This window comes from Bos mutus, chromosome 16 (genome assembly GCF_027580195.1).
Source record: "Bos mutus isolate GX-2022 chromosome 16, NWIPB_WYAK_1.1, whole genome shotgun sequence".
NCBI lineage: Eukaryota > Metazoa > Chordata > Mammalia > Artiodactyla > Bovidae > Bos > Bos mutus.
In genome coordinates, this window is record NC_091632.1 from 54257220 (window position 1) to 54274605 (window position 17386).

General features: G+C 42.9%; 1 protein-coding gene across 1 annotated transcript in view; it reads left to right on the forward strand.

Moving 5' to 3' along the window:
* KIF26B (kinesin family member 26B) overlaps positions 1 to 17386 on the forward strand; it is a 518142-nt gene that overhangs the window by 288380 nt on the left and 212376 nt on the right.

Here is a 17386-nt window from a genome sequence, read left to right on the forward strand (position 1 = left end):
GGGCTCTACAGTCCATGGGATCATGAAGAGTCAGACACGACTGAAGCCACTTAGCATGCACACATGTACGTGTACTAAGCAGTTTTAAAGGGGGCTGTTTACAAAGCTGTGGCTGGGGTAGAGAAACCACGAGGGATGCTCCATAGGCTGGGTAGCCAGCGCTCCTGCCACAGGCAGCCCTGAAGGCAAGGAGAGGCTGCTGCTGGCACCACCTAAAAAGGGAGGACACCTGGCAAGAGCTGGGGCCATCAGCTGAGAGACACAACCAGCCTTCAGCGGCCCTAAATGCCCTGTCCTCTCCCATCTCCTTCTGAGTGTTCCATCGTCCTGAAACCAGAAGGTCATCTATCTGTTCATGCAGCATGCATCAGGCCACCCCTGGCACTGAAGGAGTGGATGCTGGAGAGGGACCTAGAGGGCAAAATGGAAGACCCCCAGCACGAGCATCTACTGAGGACAGTAGGTCTGCTCCTCAGAAAAATGCCCAAACATGCAAAGTGTTGCGTATGTTTTCGGGAAGTTTCAGCACTCCTTTCAGCTCATCTCTGGACCTCAGGGTCAGAGTTCTTGACTGAGATTGACGGGAATAGCTTTTTTTTCTCGATAAAAAACCTTGTGTTCTTCCTAAAGCCTGTAAAGGCTGAATGAACAAAATGGCCTGCACTTGGTACACAGGTCAAATGAACAGTAAGGAGACGCTTCTTTTCTTGTTTCTACATAACAAAAGAATAAATAAGCCCTTCAGAAGGAAGGATCAGGTGAATAGAATAAGAGTATGACCCTCCATTATTTCAAGGGAGTGTTTAAAGTGACAGCAGTTTAAAGGAAAATTTGTGGCTGGGATTTACAAGTAAATAAAATCAGCCATAGGAAGGAAGGGTAAGATATAAAGCAAAGTCATTTTCCTCCACTTGGTTTACGGAATGAAAACCAAATGTGTAGGCAGACAGTTGTGAGGATCTTGATTTAATGCTTGATTGCCTTTTCTCATAAATGCTTTAAAAATCCTCTGGCTCCTTAAATTATTGGCATTCACTTAAAGAAGAAGGCTTACCTAACCCTCAGTTTTAGTTTTGCATTCACTGAGATGATAAAGTCACTTGGGGTCTTGGGGCCAATAGCGTAGTATTCTGCTTAAAATGGTAAAAATGAATGGTTTTTCAATTTTTTTTTAAAATTTATTTGTTTTTTTATTTTTGGCTGCACTGGGCCTTTATTGCGGAGCACGGGCTCTTCGTTGCTGCACGCGGGCTTTCTCTGGTCTTCTCTTTGCAGTGGCTTCTCTTGTTCTGGCTCAGTAGTTGTGGCACGTGGGCTCTAACTTCGTGGCCCAGGGACTAAACCTGTGTCCCCTGCATTGGCAGGAGGATTCTTAACCACTGGACCACCAGGGAAGTCCTTAAATTTTTATTTTATATTGTAGTAATGTATGTTTTGTTAGTTTCAGGTGAACAGCAGAGTGATTCAGTTGTACATGTACATGTATCTATTCTTTCTCAAATGCTTTTCCCATTTAGGTTATTACAGAATGTTTTTATTTTTCTTTTTGGAATATAGTTGTGTTACAATGTTGTGTTAGTTTCTCCCGCACAACAAAGTGAATCAGCTGTATGTAAACATATATCCCCTCACTCTTGAACCTCCTTCCCACTGCCCGCCCCCTGCCCATTACAGAATATTGAGAAGAATTCCCTGTACTTTACAGTGGGTCCTTGTTGGTTATCTATTTAAAATATAACAGTGTGTACATATCCATCCCAGACTCCCTAACTATCCCTTCCCCGCTTCCCTTTCCCCTCATAACTTTGTTCTCTAAGTCTATGGGTCTGTTTCTATTTTTAAATGACTGGTTTCATTCAAAAGATGTAAGACTGGAAGTTATTAAGCTTTGGACCTAGGACAGTTGTAGTTATTTGAGAATTCACCTAGATACCAACATTTTGGACATTGCATAATAAAATAAATTCTCCTAGATACAAAATATTTACACTACCTGATGGGTGGTATGAAAGAATGAAGGAAAAAGCAGTGATCAAGCTACAGAACAAAACAAACAACATTGACTAATAACTTACTGAATGGGAAAAAATGTTTGCAAATTATATATCTGATAAGAGGTTAATACCAAAGTATATTAGGAGCCCATACAACTCTAAAGGAAAAAAAACTGAACAATCTACTGAAAAAAGGGCAGAAGATCTGAATAAACATTTTTCCAAAGAAGACATGCAGATGATCAACAGGTAAATGAAGAGATGCTCAATATCACCAAATCTTTAGGGAAATGGAAATCAAAACTACAGTTGAGATATCACCTCACACCTGCTAGAAAGGCTATTACCAAAAAGGCAAAAAATACCAAGTGCTGGCAAGGATGTGGAGAAAAAGTATCCCGTGTGCACTGTTGGTGGAAGTGCAAAGTGGTGTGGCCACCGTGAAAAACAATATGGAGTGTCCTCCAGAAATTAAAAATAGAACTACCATATCATCTAGCGGTTTCACTCCTGGGTATTTATCCAAACAGAATGAAAACACTAACTCAGATATGTGTACCCCCATGTCCATTGCAGCATTTGTACAATAGCCAAAATATGGAAACAATCTAAGTGTTCATTAATGGATTAATGGACAAAGAAGATGTGATGTGTGTGTGTGTGTGTAGTGTATATATACAATGGAATATTACTGAGTCATACAATAGAAGGAAATCTTGCCATTTTGCAACCTGGTTGGACCTTCAGGGCATTATGCTAAGTGAAATAAGTCAGATAAGGGAGACAAATACTATATGATCTCACTTACATGTGGAATCTATTAATGAAAAAAAAAGACCTCAGAGATAACAGAGAACAGACGGGTGGTTGCTAGAGGCAAGGAGGTGGGGGTAGCCAAAATGGGTAAAGGGGGTTAAAAAGGTAAAATAAGTCACGGGAATGTAATTTACAACGTGATGACTATAGTTAATAATACTGTATTGCGTATTTAAAAGTTACTAAGAGAATAAACTGTAAAAGTTCTCATCACAAGAAAAAAATCATGTATGGTGATGGATTTAACTAGACTTATTGGAGTGATGATTTTGCAATATGTACAAATATTGAATCACTGTTTACACTGAAACTTATATGAATTATACCTCAATTTAAAAATGTAAAAGGATGATGCAAGCTATTTATTCTGTGTTTTCAGTTTAAGCATTAGGATGATGCTTCATGGAGTTTTGTGTAGGTGGTCATGCTTGTTGTGCATCATTTCTTAAAATACTGCTTTTGGTTGCTGTGGGAGTTTGAGATAAAAATCCGGTTTTCCATTATTGCTGGAACACCTCAGTGTTTGGTACTTGAGTGTTTGCAAAGGAAAGGAGGCCTTGGGACTTCCCTGGTGGCCCAGTGGTAAAGAATCCGCCTTCCATTGTAGAGCAGGTGGGTTCAATCCCTGGTCAGGGAGCTAAGATCTCACGTGCCACAGGGCAACTAAGCCCATGCGAGGCAACAAAAAGCCCATGTGCCACAATGAAGACCCAGTACGGCCAAAACAAAAAGAGGCCTCTGTTCCCCAGTCCTTTCTCCCTCTTCTGGGTCCAAGATGCAAACCACTGGATCTGAATTCCTAAGAGGTCCTGTGTATGTTGTGTGCATTAGGTTGCTTCAGTCGTGTCCAACTCTTTGCCACCCCATGGACTGTGGCCCACCAGACTCCTCTGTCCATGGGATTTCCCAGGTAAGAATACTGGAGTGGGTCGCCATACCCTCTTCCAGGGCATCTACCCAACCCAGAGATCGAACTCGAGTCTCTTGCATCTCCTGCATTGGCAGGCATATTCTTTACCACTACACCACCTGGGAAAGCCCTAACAATGGCTTAAATCATGTGTTAGATGATTTATAAGTGAGAACCAGGTCGAATACTCCTGAATTGTGTGTCCTTTGACCTATAGAGTCACCTGTACCTTTGAACTTTCCTAGGAGGAGGGGTGGGGGGGGGATGAGTAGCACCAACCTAGAATTCTTTAAATTCCTTTCTAAGGATTTGGAACTACCAGAAACACCAACTTTATTTCTGCTTTTCACCCTCCCTAACCCACCATCATGAGGATATTTTCATCCTCCATAGAGAATCAGCCCTGGGGAGTTAACATAAACCACCTTCCCTGGGTTACTGATGGAGGACCCAGCAGACATGGTCCTTGATCTGAGAAGGTGAAGGAGGGAGAGCATCTCTCTGTGCCCTTACCCAGACCTCACTGCTTCTGCAGATCCCCTTCTCTGAACTCTCATCACAAAAGAAGGTAATTACCTTCATCCAGGCTCCTTTTATAGAGCAGGTGGCAGCCCATCAGGGTGGCAGTATTTCATTCTCCTGAGAGTGGAACTTGAATGCAAAATGTCCCAGGAGTCATATGCCATTTGTATGAAAACCCAAAGAGGTTAGAGAAAAGAATGAAAAAAATAAGAAGGCTTTTGCTGGAAAGAAGAGAGCTGTTTGCCAAAAGAGGGAACTCAGGCTTAGAAAGTTACTGTTTGAAATTCTTATATCTTAAAGAGACAGAGAAAGAAAGGGGGAGCCCTTGTTATTGAGTTAAGTGACATTTCTCTTTATTAAAAAGTTATAAAGTCTGGGAGTAGAACTGCTGATAGAAAGCTCAGTTGTACACAATGGCTTGGTTTTGGTTTTTTGCTAACTCTGCTTTTTTTTTTTTTTTTTAGCAGTTTGCACTAGACTGTTAAGGGTTTTTGCAGGGGAAATACTTTTTATTGCTTTAACAAGTAACACTACTTGCTAAACTAGTTACTTTTAAATATGAATATATACTAAAAATATGTGTATTTTAATATATACATACACCATATATATGTGTGTGGGCTTCCCAGGTTGTGCTAGTGCTAAAGAACCCAAGAGAGGTGGGTTCGATCCCTGGGTCAGGAAGATCCCCCGGAGGAGGAAATGGTACCCAGTCCAGTACTCTTGCCTGGAGAATCCCATGGACAGAGGCACCTACAGGCCATAGGGTTGCAAAGAGTCGGATACAACCTAAGTGACTCAGCACACACACACATCATATATATGTAGTATGTGTGTGTGATTGATTGGCATTGTCACCATTCATGTTTAATGAAATAGACAATCTATAGCCCTGTTGCAACACATCCCAAACACAGTTGACTTAAGCAATTGATTAAAACTTATTTTACTATCTGCCTGCAATGTGTATAGTACTTCACCCTGTGGGAGAGATAATCTACTCTCTGCTTTTTAGGAGTTCAAGATGTATGTGTGTGTGTGTGTGTGTGTGTGTGTATTGTTTTGTCTTTTAAGATCAGCTAGGGTAGAAAGAGAAGGGTGTCCATGCTGTATGCCTTTCCCCAGCTGGGTCATAAAGAAGAGACTCTGGCTCCATCCCGCTCCTACCAGCATGGCCCCCCAGTTTAACACCAACACCAGGTTCCAATGTAGGAAGATCTCACACACACACACACACACACACACACACACACACAGATACATTATGGCACACAGAGAAACATGGTCCTCAGGGGAGAGTGTCTGAAAGGGATGGCCTACCTAGACTTGAAAATGCCTTTCCTCTCATCTCGGTTGTAATCAAGCCATTAACTTGGCTTTAATGTGAAGGTTTTGTGGTTCAATTTCCTTTGGTGGTATCCATTAAAAAGGGGGGGTAGGTGGGTAACAGAACTGATTGGCATAGTCTTCGGGCATTTAGTATATATTATTAATACTTTGTATGTATTATTAATATTTCCTACCTGTAGCAAGAACTATCATGATTTAATCAGTGTTATCCTTTCCTCCAGAATTAGACCATGTGTTCTGTGGTTCCCTGACTTGCAGATGGGGCTAGGCACACCAAAGAGTATCTATTAGCACCTTTAAGTGACTTTTGTATTAGCCAAGCCCTTAAAAAATCTGTAAAAGCTTATACTTGTCTTTATCCTTGTTTGATTGTTGTTGTCACCATTCATGCTTAATGGAATAGACAACTTACAGCCATATTGCAACACACCCCAAACGCAGTTGCCTTAAACAATTGATTAAAACTTTTTTTTTACTGTCTGCCTGCAGTGTACTGTGCTTCACCCTGTGATGGGGAGATGATCTGCTCCCTGTTGTTTAGGAATTCAAGATCTCATTGAAAAGAATAAAATGTACATTTAAAGCTTCCCAGGTGGTTCAGTGGTAAAGAATCCGCCTTCCAGTGCAGGAGATGCAGGAGATGTGGGTTCAGTTTCCGGGTGGGGAAGATCCCCTGGAGGAGGAATGGCAATCCACTCCGATATTCTTGCCTGGAAAATCTCATGGACAGATGATCCTGGTAGGCTACAGTCCAGAGGGTTGCAAAGAGTCAGACACAACTGAGCATGCACGTGTACATGCAAAAGGTAGTCTATGAATATATGCCAAATAAATAGTACCAGAAGGGAATTCTATAGCTGTGCAAAGAAAGTGGAGGTCATGGTGGATTAGTGTTGGGGGAGAGACTTCAGGAGTTTGACTTAGGCCTGAAAAGAGGATTCAGATGAATGAGAGGAGCTAGAGGGTATTTCCTACCATGCATGTTGATAGTTGAGAGTTTGGGTTGCTAAGCCCAGGGACTGTGTTGAGAAGGTGGGTCTCATTGGAAGGGTCCTCGACACCCAGGCTTGTATCTTATCGACAGAGGGAACTTACCGATGATCTTGCAGTCCTAATGGATTAGGCAGAAGGCAAATGAACTGGGCTATTGCAGTAGTCAGGACTGGGGTTACTGAGAATCTGAATCAGGCAGACATGAAAAGAAAGCAATGGGTTCAAATTATGGAGGAAGAATTGGCAAGGGTTGGCCAAAGAGTTCATGCTTAGAAGAGCACTCTGGTCTGAAGCATAGTGCCGCTGTAACTCCAGCCTCCATCCCCGACCTCCTGATGGACAGGATGGCCTTCTGTGTTGGATAATTTCCTGCCTATTGGTGCGTAATTTGAAATCTGGTCTGTGTAACTTTCAGATGCCCATTTCCTCCTGAATTTCCCAGCACAGTTTCACATCTGATCTCTCACTCTTTCCTTCTCTCTTCCTCTCACACATGAATAGATATATAAGATATATTTGATTTGATAACTGGCTCAAGAATTTCAAGATACATTCCATTCCTGGTTAACTGGAAGCATTTTCAAGAGAACTGAAGCCCATTCTTATATTGGCTTTTAATATTATGGTTTCTATTCTCAAGTAAGACAATGTAAAAGTGATTATTAAAGTTGTCTATCATTCAGCTTTTGATAGTTGTTTTTTAACTCTTGCCAGTCAAAAGCACCTATGTAGATACAGAAGCGAGACAAAAGTCAATAGTCTGTTGATAAACACCTTTATAGTGCTTTTGCTATCTATTTATATGACAAAAGTTTTTTTTCCTGCATTGAAATATGTTATCTCTATTAATAAAAGTTCATACTCGTTAGTGAATTCTTGTCATATAAGGCTGTGTATCTCTTCAGGCTATGTATAGACATTTTCTGTCTAGATATATGATATTTATATTCATGAATTAATTAGCTATATCAGCAAACACTCATTGAGCTCATGCCTGGTGTAGTTCTAGGTGACTGAATACAATGGGACCACAAAGATAAGCTTCCTGCTCTCATAAATCTTCCATTCTGATCAGAGGAGACAGACAATAAATAAACCAGAAAATATTGGACGGTCAAAGAACTATGATGAAATCAACCAGGCAAAAATCTAGGGGGAAGCATTGTAGCCCCACCTCTACTCATGTAAGATATACATACAAGCACATGTGCCTTGCACATGGCAAGTATTATTGGTGCACTTATTGAGTGAGTAAAGGAATGAATGGATGCATTTATTTTCCTGCTTATAAAACTTTCACCAGTAGACTGTTGGCTCTTAGAAGTTTATTGTGCTAATAAAAGTAATCTTGAATAGTATTTTCTTTCCAAAGAGACTGGAGAGAGAAGTGAGCAGCTGCCTTAGTTGGCCCTCTGTCTCTGGGCTCACTATGCTCTCTTGTCCTCAGATAATGGAAAAGAATAACTGATCTTTACCTTTCAAGGCTATAGTTCCTTCCGGGAGCCTTCCTGAGCCCTATATTGAAATTATAGTTTTTGTGCCTGTCTGATTCTCGAAACTAGACTCCTCCAATGTGGACGCAGAAAGTTACTTTCCTAGTGCAACCAAGAAGTAGAGGCAGAGGGACCGTTTCTGTTGAGATGGAAGGCGCCGAGCCTGGCCATTTGCCTCTGTGTGTATAGCACTGTGGGCTTCCCTGGTGGCTCAGTGGTAAAGAACCCGCCTGCCAGTGCAGGAGACATGGGTTCGATCCCAGGGTCAGGAAGTCCCCTGCAGAAAGAAATGGCATCCTACTCCAGTATTCTTGCCTGAGAAATCCCATGAACAGAGGAGACTGGCAGGCTACAGTCCATGGGGTCCCAAAAGCGTTGGAATGCAACTTAGTGACTAAACACCACCAACAACGTAGCACTGTGTTGTTCCTTTAAATCTCTTCTTCCTGCCCTTATGCAACTTAACCTTTTATTTAGGGAAAGTGAATAAATCATACACAGTAAGAGAACACTTACAAACCAAAATAGTAAAGACTTGTGGAGAAATGCAGAGGGGATGAGAGCAAGAGAATCTGTTGAATGAGTGGGTGGGCATCACCATGGCCTCCTTGATTTGCTTAGTATGGATCACGGGACCAGTCCCGTGATCCTTATGGAGCAAGTCTTTACTATTAGATGAAAAGCAGTTGTTTTGGAGGGCTAGTGTGCAGTGGTTTTACGATGTATCTTTTATATGATAGTTCTTGTTGTTTTCAGTATTTTAATTGATGTCTTTGATTTCCCTGAAAGCCTTAAATATTTTATGATCTTGAAATGGCACGAATCAGGATTTATAACTGATGCATATCATTGTCATTTGAGTGAGGTGGTGGTGCTGCTGCTGGGGCAGTGGTCATCTGGCTGCGTGTGCCCTGTCAATCAAGGAGACGGAAGAGCTTTTTAAAATCTGCAGTTTGCAAGCACTTCCTCTCTCATTCACGTGCTTGTTTTAAATTACAAAATTAATCCATCCTTAATGAGAGGGATGGAAAGAAAGGGAAAAGAAAAGTAAGACAAGAAGAAAAAAGTTAAACAATCATAATCCCAGCAACCACTGTTGCTATCTCAGTATAACGCTCTAAATACTTTGAGAAAATATTTCTTTTTAAAATAGAACAACAGACACAATTACAATGCCAATTTTCTCACTAACAGGGAACTTACAGGTGAATACATGGTTTTCAGACTGTGTTCCAAGAGGTGACAAGGACTGCCCAGCTCAAGAGAACAGGTACCCTGCAGAGTGCCAGGGGCCCATCTAGTCTCTCCTCCTCAGTGTAGCTTTACTCTTATTAGAACATACTGTATAAGAAACAGTTCTTTTTGGTAAAAGGGTTTCATTGCTCATATAAACGACACTTTGTAAATGAGTGTTCTTAGCCACATTAGCATTGATTGACTGGGGTATTGTGAGCCCATTCAAAGTTAAAAACTCTGATAAACACCTCTGTTCACGTGTCCTCCTTCCCTGGATGGTGAGCTTTTGACTGGCCCTGGAGCAGCCAGCTACTGTGCCCTGCAGAGACTGTGGCCACCTCAGCCTCTTGGACTGTGCTGCACAGACAGTTGGCCTGATGGATGGCAATCAGATCATACTTGTCCACGTTTGTCAAGGGTGCCGCTGCTGGCCCCAGTTCTGTTGAGAATGTGTTAGTTGACCAACAGTTGAGGAGGAGGAACTTCCTGGTGCCAGTTGCTGAGAAGGCGGCAAGGGCAACCTGAGATATCCTGGATTGGGTCCAGGCTGGGAGTCAGAAGGTCACTGGGTGGGTAGGAATGAAAATCAGCAAGAAGAATGGGAGATATATTTACAAATCACATATCCTAGGAGGCTGTAGTATCTGGACTATAAAAAGAACTCTTACAACCCAAAGACAAAAATGCAACAACTCAATTTTTCAAAGGGTAAAAGGTTTGAATAGACGTTTTCCCAAAGATTTATAAATAGCTAAAAGCATATGAAAAGATGCTTGAACTCATTAGTCATTAGGCAAATGCAAACCAAAACCACAGCGAGCTACTGTTTCACACCTAGGAGAGCTATAAGGAAAAAGACACAGTGCTTTTGTGGTGGTTTGAGTGTTGGCAAGGAAGTGGAGAAATCAGAGCTTCAGACAGTACCATAATGTTTTCAGGGCTCATGCACTTGCCGCATGTATCAACATTTCACCCTTTGTACAGCCAAATAACATTCCACTGCAAGAATATGTCACGTTTTGTTTTTCTGTTCATCAGTTGATGAACATTTGAGTTGGTTCTACTTTTTGGCTTTTATGAATAATGCTGCCATGAATATGTTGTACAAGGTTTGGTGTGGGTAAATTTAAATTTAAATAAAATTTGAATTTTATTTATTTGCTTGTGTATTTTATTTTTGGTCTCACTAGGTCTTTGTTGCTGCATAAGGGCTTTCTCTAGCTGTGGCGAGCAGGGGCTGCTCTCTAGTTGTGGTCCGAGGGCTTCTCATTGCGGTGGCTTCTCTTGTTGCAAAGCACAGGCTTCAGGCGTGCGGGCTCAGTAGTTGTGGGGTGCCAGCTTAGTTGCCCCACAATATGTAGAATCTCCCTGGACCAAGGATTGAACCCTGTTCCCTGCCTTGGCAGGCAGATTCTTAACCACTGGACCATCAGGGAAGTCCCTGCATATGTATTTTTATTTCAGTACATGCCTACAAGTGGGGGGCTTCCCAGGTGGCTCAGTGGGTAAAGAATCTGCCTGCAACGCAAGAGACTCAAGTTCAATCCCTGGGTCAGGAAGATCTCCTGGAGGAGAGCATGGCAACCCACTTCAGTATTCTTGCCTGGAGAATCTCATGGACAGAGGAGCCTGGTGGGCAACAGTCCATGGGGTCACAAAGAGTCAGACATAACTGAAGCAACTGAGCGTGCATGCCTGCAAGTGGAAGGACTTTGTTTTGTTTTGTCCTGGGTAAATGGGGAGCCACAGCAAGGTTTTAACATATCTGAAGATCACTGTGACTGCCTTGTTGAGAAAAGACTATACGGTGCACACAAGGGAGCCTAGTCAGAAGGCTATTTTATTGACTTAGATGAGAAGTAATGATGGCTCAGATCAGGGCAGAAACAGTGATGGTAGAGAAGTGATCAGATTCTGGATGTATTTTGAAGGTAGCCAGTAGAATTTCTCTTAAGATTGAGACAAAGTGAGGATATAAAGATTAATCCAAAGATTTTTAGTTTGATCAACCATAAGGATGGAATTGCCATGAAGTGAGATAAAAAGGTTTGTGAAGGAAGACGAGGAGTTTAGTTTGGATGTACGCTGAGGTCGAGATGTCCATTAGACATTTAAGAGGAGCTGTCAAGCAGGCAGTTGGATAAATGAGTCTGGAGTTCAGGAAATAGTCTGGTCTGAAGATATAAATTTGGGAGTCATTGGCATATAGATGGCATTTAGAATCATGAAATTGAGCAAGATCACCATGGTTCCCATTTATTTTAAGGACAAAATAACATGAATGTGGATAGATTGTGGTAATATTTTTTGCTTATTGAGTTTCAACAATGAGCTCATGTTATAACTAAAGACACATATTATACAGAAACTTCTCTAGAAACATGGATTTAATGTGGTGACACTACAGGCACCCAGGGTATACGTAACAAGTCATTCATTAATGACCTCAGGGGCCCATGCATCACGATTGTGTGCAATCTCTCTTGTTCTAATCATGCTGTCCGGGTTTTGGTTGTTTTCCTATTCTTGCACATGTACCTCAGCTTCTGATCGGTGTGAGGGGGTAAGCATGGTTGTGTTGTTGAGATGTTACCGCCCCAAAAGTGAGTGGTAACCTTACCTAACTTGACTAATTTGCTTCATTCCCTTGTAGAGAAAGCAGTTTGACAGCGGAAGGCAGAGGATGGTAAAAAGCACCAACACATTGTTAGATCACTGACCAAATATTGTGTCCATCTGTCAGAGGCAAGTGGGTTGCTGACTAGTCTAGAAATCACCTTGGGGAGGAATAATTTTAGATCTGAGGGGGTTGAGCCTGGAGGAAACGGAGAGGAGGAAGGAAGGAGTTACACTGAAATGTTTGAAAGGACACAGACTTTCGGTCTTCGCTCTAGGTAGAACTAGGATCGGTGGTTAAGGATTGCAAATTGACACCTTTCATTTAAATACAAAGGGACTTTCAAATCATTAAAGTTGCAGTATTATATGCAGGGTAGGTTTGGGCGCGGTGCTGCAGCCTTCTCTTGGCCTGCTACGTAGATCGTTTGTCGGGGTGTGACCAGAGGGATGCCGCGCTGGGTGCAGACCTCTGAGCGCTCTGCCAACTTACAAATCCTATGATTCTCGGGTAGCAAGACTTAAAAAAGAGGGGATGGACTTGGAGCGGGCCTCTGAGAGTGTCTACATTTCTGTGATACAAATAGGCCCTGGTCCTTCAGAGGATTATATTCCAGCCTGATATTATTTAACCAGCGAATCCCAGGTTGAAGTGAATGGTTGGGTTGCAACTATACATTGCAAGAGTTAGAGCTGCTGAGTGGTTGGCCAGACGGACCTTTTTGGGGCTGGTTTTTTTGGAACTACGCTGCACTTGGGTACATGGACTGTCCTTCTTTCTATAGAGACCTTGGGATTCTTTGTTCTGTTTAATTTATGTGTTCCAAGTGCTAATGTATTTTAATCCTAACACTTTTAGAAGGTTGAGAATAGAAATGTTTAAAGTTTGGATACAAACCCTTGGAGTCATTAAATGTTCCCAGTGAAAGAGACCCCACGATCATGTGGGCCCATCTCCTTATTTTATAGAAGTGAAGACATAAGGTCCCGTTGGCAGTTTATCCCAGAGCAGTTAGTTGATTCAAATCTCTTCTTATCCCCGCTATAGTTATTTAACCACAGTTACTTCGTATTTAAGATTTGGCAACAACTACCATGTGAAATGGAGAAGGCAGTGGCACCCCACTCCAGTGTTCTTGCCTGGAGAATCCCATGGATGGAGGAGCCTGGTAGGCTGCAGTCCATGGGGTCACTAAGAGTTGGACACGACTGAGCGACTTCCCTTTCACTTTTCACTTTCATGCATTGGAGAAGGAAATGGCAACCCACTCCAGTGTTCTTGCCTGGAGAATCCCAGGGACTGGGGAGCCTGGTGGGCTGCCGTCTATGGGGTCGCACAGAGTCGGACACAACTGAAGTGACTTAGCACCATGTGAGAAGTACTTATACTGTGTTGTGCAGGCCATGCAGCGCACGTGCATTTTCTTATTTAAAATATCACCTGTAAGTGCTGTCTTGGAATATTTGTGCTTCAGGAAGATGCATCTGCTTAGAATCAGTGGTGGACCAAATAGCTTTTCTCTTGTCTTTCCCTCTGTGTGGGTTGCTCCATAAATGATAACTGGCAAAGTCTCTCTTCACAGCTCCGTGGCCCTCCCTTTGCTTAGAGAATGCCCACTGCCACCAGCTCAGCTGGCACGAGAACTGTGTCAGGTCCTGTTCCCATGTTTCAGTCAATCTGTCTAGAGAACAATGGAACTCCTGAAACATTCTAATGCTCAAATGTAGTATAAAAAGGACAAGAGAAAATTTCAGGTTTCCATGTTTGAACTGCTCCCCCGGTGGTGACTGGAGACTCATCATTCAACGGGAAAACTCAATGCATACCCCATCATCTCTCAGCGTTATGGTTTCTGGTAGAGAGATGTAACTCTCCTTCCTAGTCCCAGATCTTTGATCTTTTTACATAAGGCTAATATTGGAATACTCTTTTCTTTCCCTGGAGTGTCAGACCTCCTGTCAATTCACCATAAAAACAAGGAATAGATTTTCTTTTTCAACAAGTGAGGACAGTTGTGGGCAAGTGTTGATGATTACTGTAAGGGAGGAATACAAATGTTACCATTACTGAGCGCTAAGCTTTGTTTATTTCTCCAGAAGTCCCCCAGAGTCTCTAGGCTGGGAATCTCACCCACAGACCTGATAAATATTCTCTGCCTCCTTGAGGAGCCTCTCATTTGATGTGACAGGGTGCTGCAGTGTCCTCTCCTAGCAGTGGCGTAGTGGCTTCGAACCAAATTGCTTTCCTCTAAGAGCTGTGCGTGTTTTTACTCTCCTCACTAATGAGGCCCATATCAAAGGAGGAGAGAGATAACAAGTGGGCAGCGAATTTGATTCTAGGAGAACTGCAGACCACGAGTGGAGATTGTCAAGAAGGCAGTTCCACAGGGAGAGATACTTCTTTTTAAGTAAGAACTTCCAGTGAGTAATCCTTTATAACCAACATTAGAGCTAGGTGTCAAACTAGATGGATGTATATTCAGAGATGCATATTGTCTTCTATGAAAACCCAGAAGGCTGAATGTAAACATCATTAACCAGGCTCTTCTCAGGGCTTGGGGAGAGATTGCCCGAGGGCACCCTGTTTTCAGTGTCCGTGATACATTCCGTCTGCCTGACGTCTTCCTTTGCAACGAGAAAAGAAGACACTGGTGGAATTGAGACGGGAACAGGTCCAGTGGAAAACTTACCTTACTGGTGGGCTGTGGAGCCTTAATTAATATGTTCCTCATGTGCTTCCTATCAGGGGTGGTTGATAATTACTACTGGTGTTCCCACCAATGAATGGTTCATCCAGGGGAACATATGGATTTCGGAGGAAAGTGTGTGCCATGAAATCCAGTTCTAAGAGATGAATGAACCTGCATGTAGTCTCCAGTGTTGGAGGCTTGGAGTCTGGAAAGTGTGGTGTGATGATGCGGGGTACCAGGGGCATAGTTTCTGGGAATATGAAGCATTGAGTCCAAGTTGTTGAAGAAAGCCTCACCTTCAGGTCTGAGAAGGCTCAAGAGACAAGTGCTAGATTACACTCTGGGGCATTGTTTCCTTTGGAAGATGGGGTGCTAAGTGCTGACCAGAGCTCTGGCTCACCTTCCTTTTTGTCCCTTCCAGTCAGTTCTCAGGGGGTTTCATAAGTGCCTGGGGTCTACAGGCACACTGATGTTTCATGTAGAATCCAAGAGCCTGGTGGAGAAAGGCTGTCTTAGAATCAATTGTAATAAAAATAATATTTATCGTGCATCGAACCTGGACTGGCGACTCGTTTCATACATGATATTATACATGTTTCAATGCCATTCTCCCAAATCTCCCCACCCTCTCCCACAGAGTCCATAAGACTGATCTATACATCAGTGTCTCTTTTGCTGTCTCGTACACAGGGTTATTGTTACCATCTTTCTAAATTCCATATATATTTGGTGCACTGGGACGACCCAGAGGGAGGGTATAGGGAGGGAGGAGGGAGGAGGGTTCAGGATGGGGAACACAGGTATACCTGTGGTGGATTCATTTCGATATTTGGCAAAACTAATACAATATTGTAAAGTTTAAAAATAAAATAAAATAAAATAAAAGAAACCATTGAACAACAACAACAAAAATTTAATAGCTGACATTATACAACATTATAGAACACCTGGGAGCTTCCCAGGCAGCGCAGTGGTAAAGAATCCCCTGCCAGTGCAGGAATTACCCGGAGACAAGGGTTAGATCCCTGGGTTGTGGGGATCCCCTGGAAGAGAAAATGACAACCCACTCCAGTATTCTTGTCTAGAGAATCCCATGGACAGAGAAGCCAGGCAGGCTACAGTCCGTGGAGCCACAAGGAGCTGGACAGGAGTGAGCGACTGAGCGTCTTACAGAGCGATTGCTGCTGCTGCTGCTTAGTCACTTCAGTCATGGCCGACGCTGTGCAATCCTATGGGCTGCAACCTGCCAGGCTCTTCTGTCCATGGGATTCTCTAGGCAAGAGGACTAAGTGAGTTGTTGTGCCCTCCTCCAGGGGATCTTCCTGACCCTGGGATTGAACCCAGGTCTCCTGCATTGCAGGCAGATTCTTTACCCCTGAGCCACTTTGTCTCAAACAGTGTGCTCAAGGCATCATTTCTTTTAGTCCTCACAGGTTCTATTAGTGTTCCCTTTCATAGGTGAGAAAATGAAGTTTAGAGAGATCAAGAGAGTTATCCAAGGCCACCCTAAGCTGGCATGGAAATCCAGACCCCTAGAGCTCAAGCCCTGAGCCGCTCTGCCTTGTTCCAGAACTGGCTGAAGTGCCTGGGCTGTCGCGGTCTCTTCCTTTCATATTGAAATGTAGTTGATTTACAGTGCTGTGTGTCACAGTCTCTTTACCGCAGATACTTACACCTGTCTTGCAGAGAGCCGGGCAGGTGTAGGAGGAAAGTTTAAATCATTGAGAAGAAATTTCACGGATTAATTTTGGGAGGATGTGCTGAGCAAGTCCCAGCATGTGGCTACAGGTGCAGTTGCAGGCAGGCACAGATGAAGCACCGGGAGTGGTTGCAACAGTGGAGCGAGCAGAAGGTTAAAAAGGAGAAGGTAACTTGCAGAGCTGGAACATTAATTTTGCAACTTTTGTCAGGTTTGGTGTAGAAACCCCAAATTCTTGTTACAAAAAAACAACTCCTTGGAACTGAATCAGAAAGAGTATTTCTTTGGGGCTTCTCCGGTGGTCTGCAACTCCAGGTGCAGGGGTCATGGGTTTGATGCTGGGTTGGGAAAGATCCCACATGCTATGTGGCAAGGCCAAAAAAAAGAATGTATCTTTTTTTTTTTAATTAATTAATTTATTTCTGGCTGTGCTGGGTCTTTGTTGCTGCGCAGGCTTTTCTCTAGTTGCAGCGAGTGGGGCTACTCTTCATTGCGTTGCACAGGTTTCTTATTGTGGTGGCTTCTTTTGTTGCAGAGCACAGGCTCAAGGGCACCCAGCGTCAGTAGTCACAGGACATGGGCTCAGTAGTTGCACAGGGCTCTAGAGCGCAGGCTCAGTAGTTGTGGCCAATGGGCTGAGTTGCTCCATTGCATGTGGGATCTTCCTGGATCAGGGATAGAACTCGAGTTTCCTGCATTGGTGGGTGGATTCTTTACCATTGAGCCACTAGGGAAGCCCCAAGAATGTATCTTTTTTATATTAGTTTGTAAAATCTTTTTCTCTTCTTTTTCAACTTTTCATAATATATTAGCAAAATATTAATATAAAAATCCATTAGTTTCCTCACTTCCTCTTTATATTTTTTCCTTCATTCTAATACATTCTCCAATAAACTGTGGAAAATTCTGAAAGAGATGGGAATACCAGACCACCTGATTTGCCTCTTGAGAAACCTATATGCAGGTCAGGAAGCAACAGTTAGAACTGGACATGGAACAACAGACTGGTTCCAAATAGGAAAAGGAGTACATCAAGGCTGTATATTGTCACCCTGCTTATTTAACTT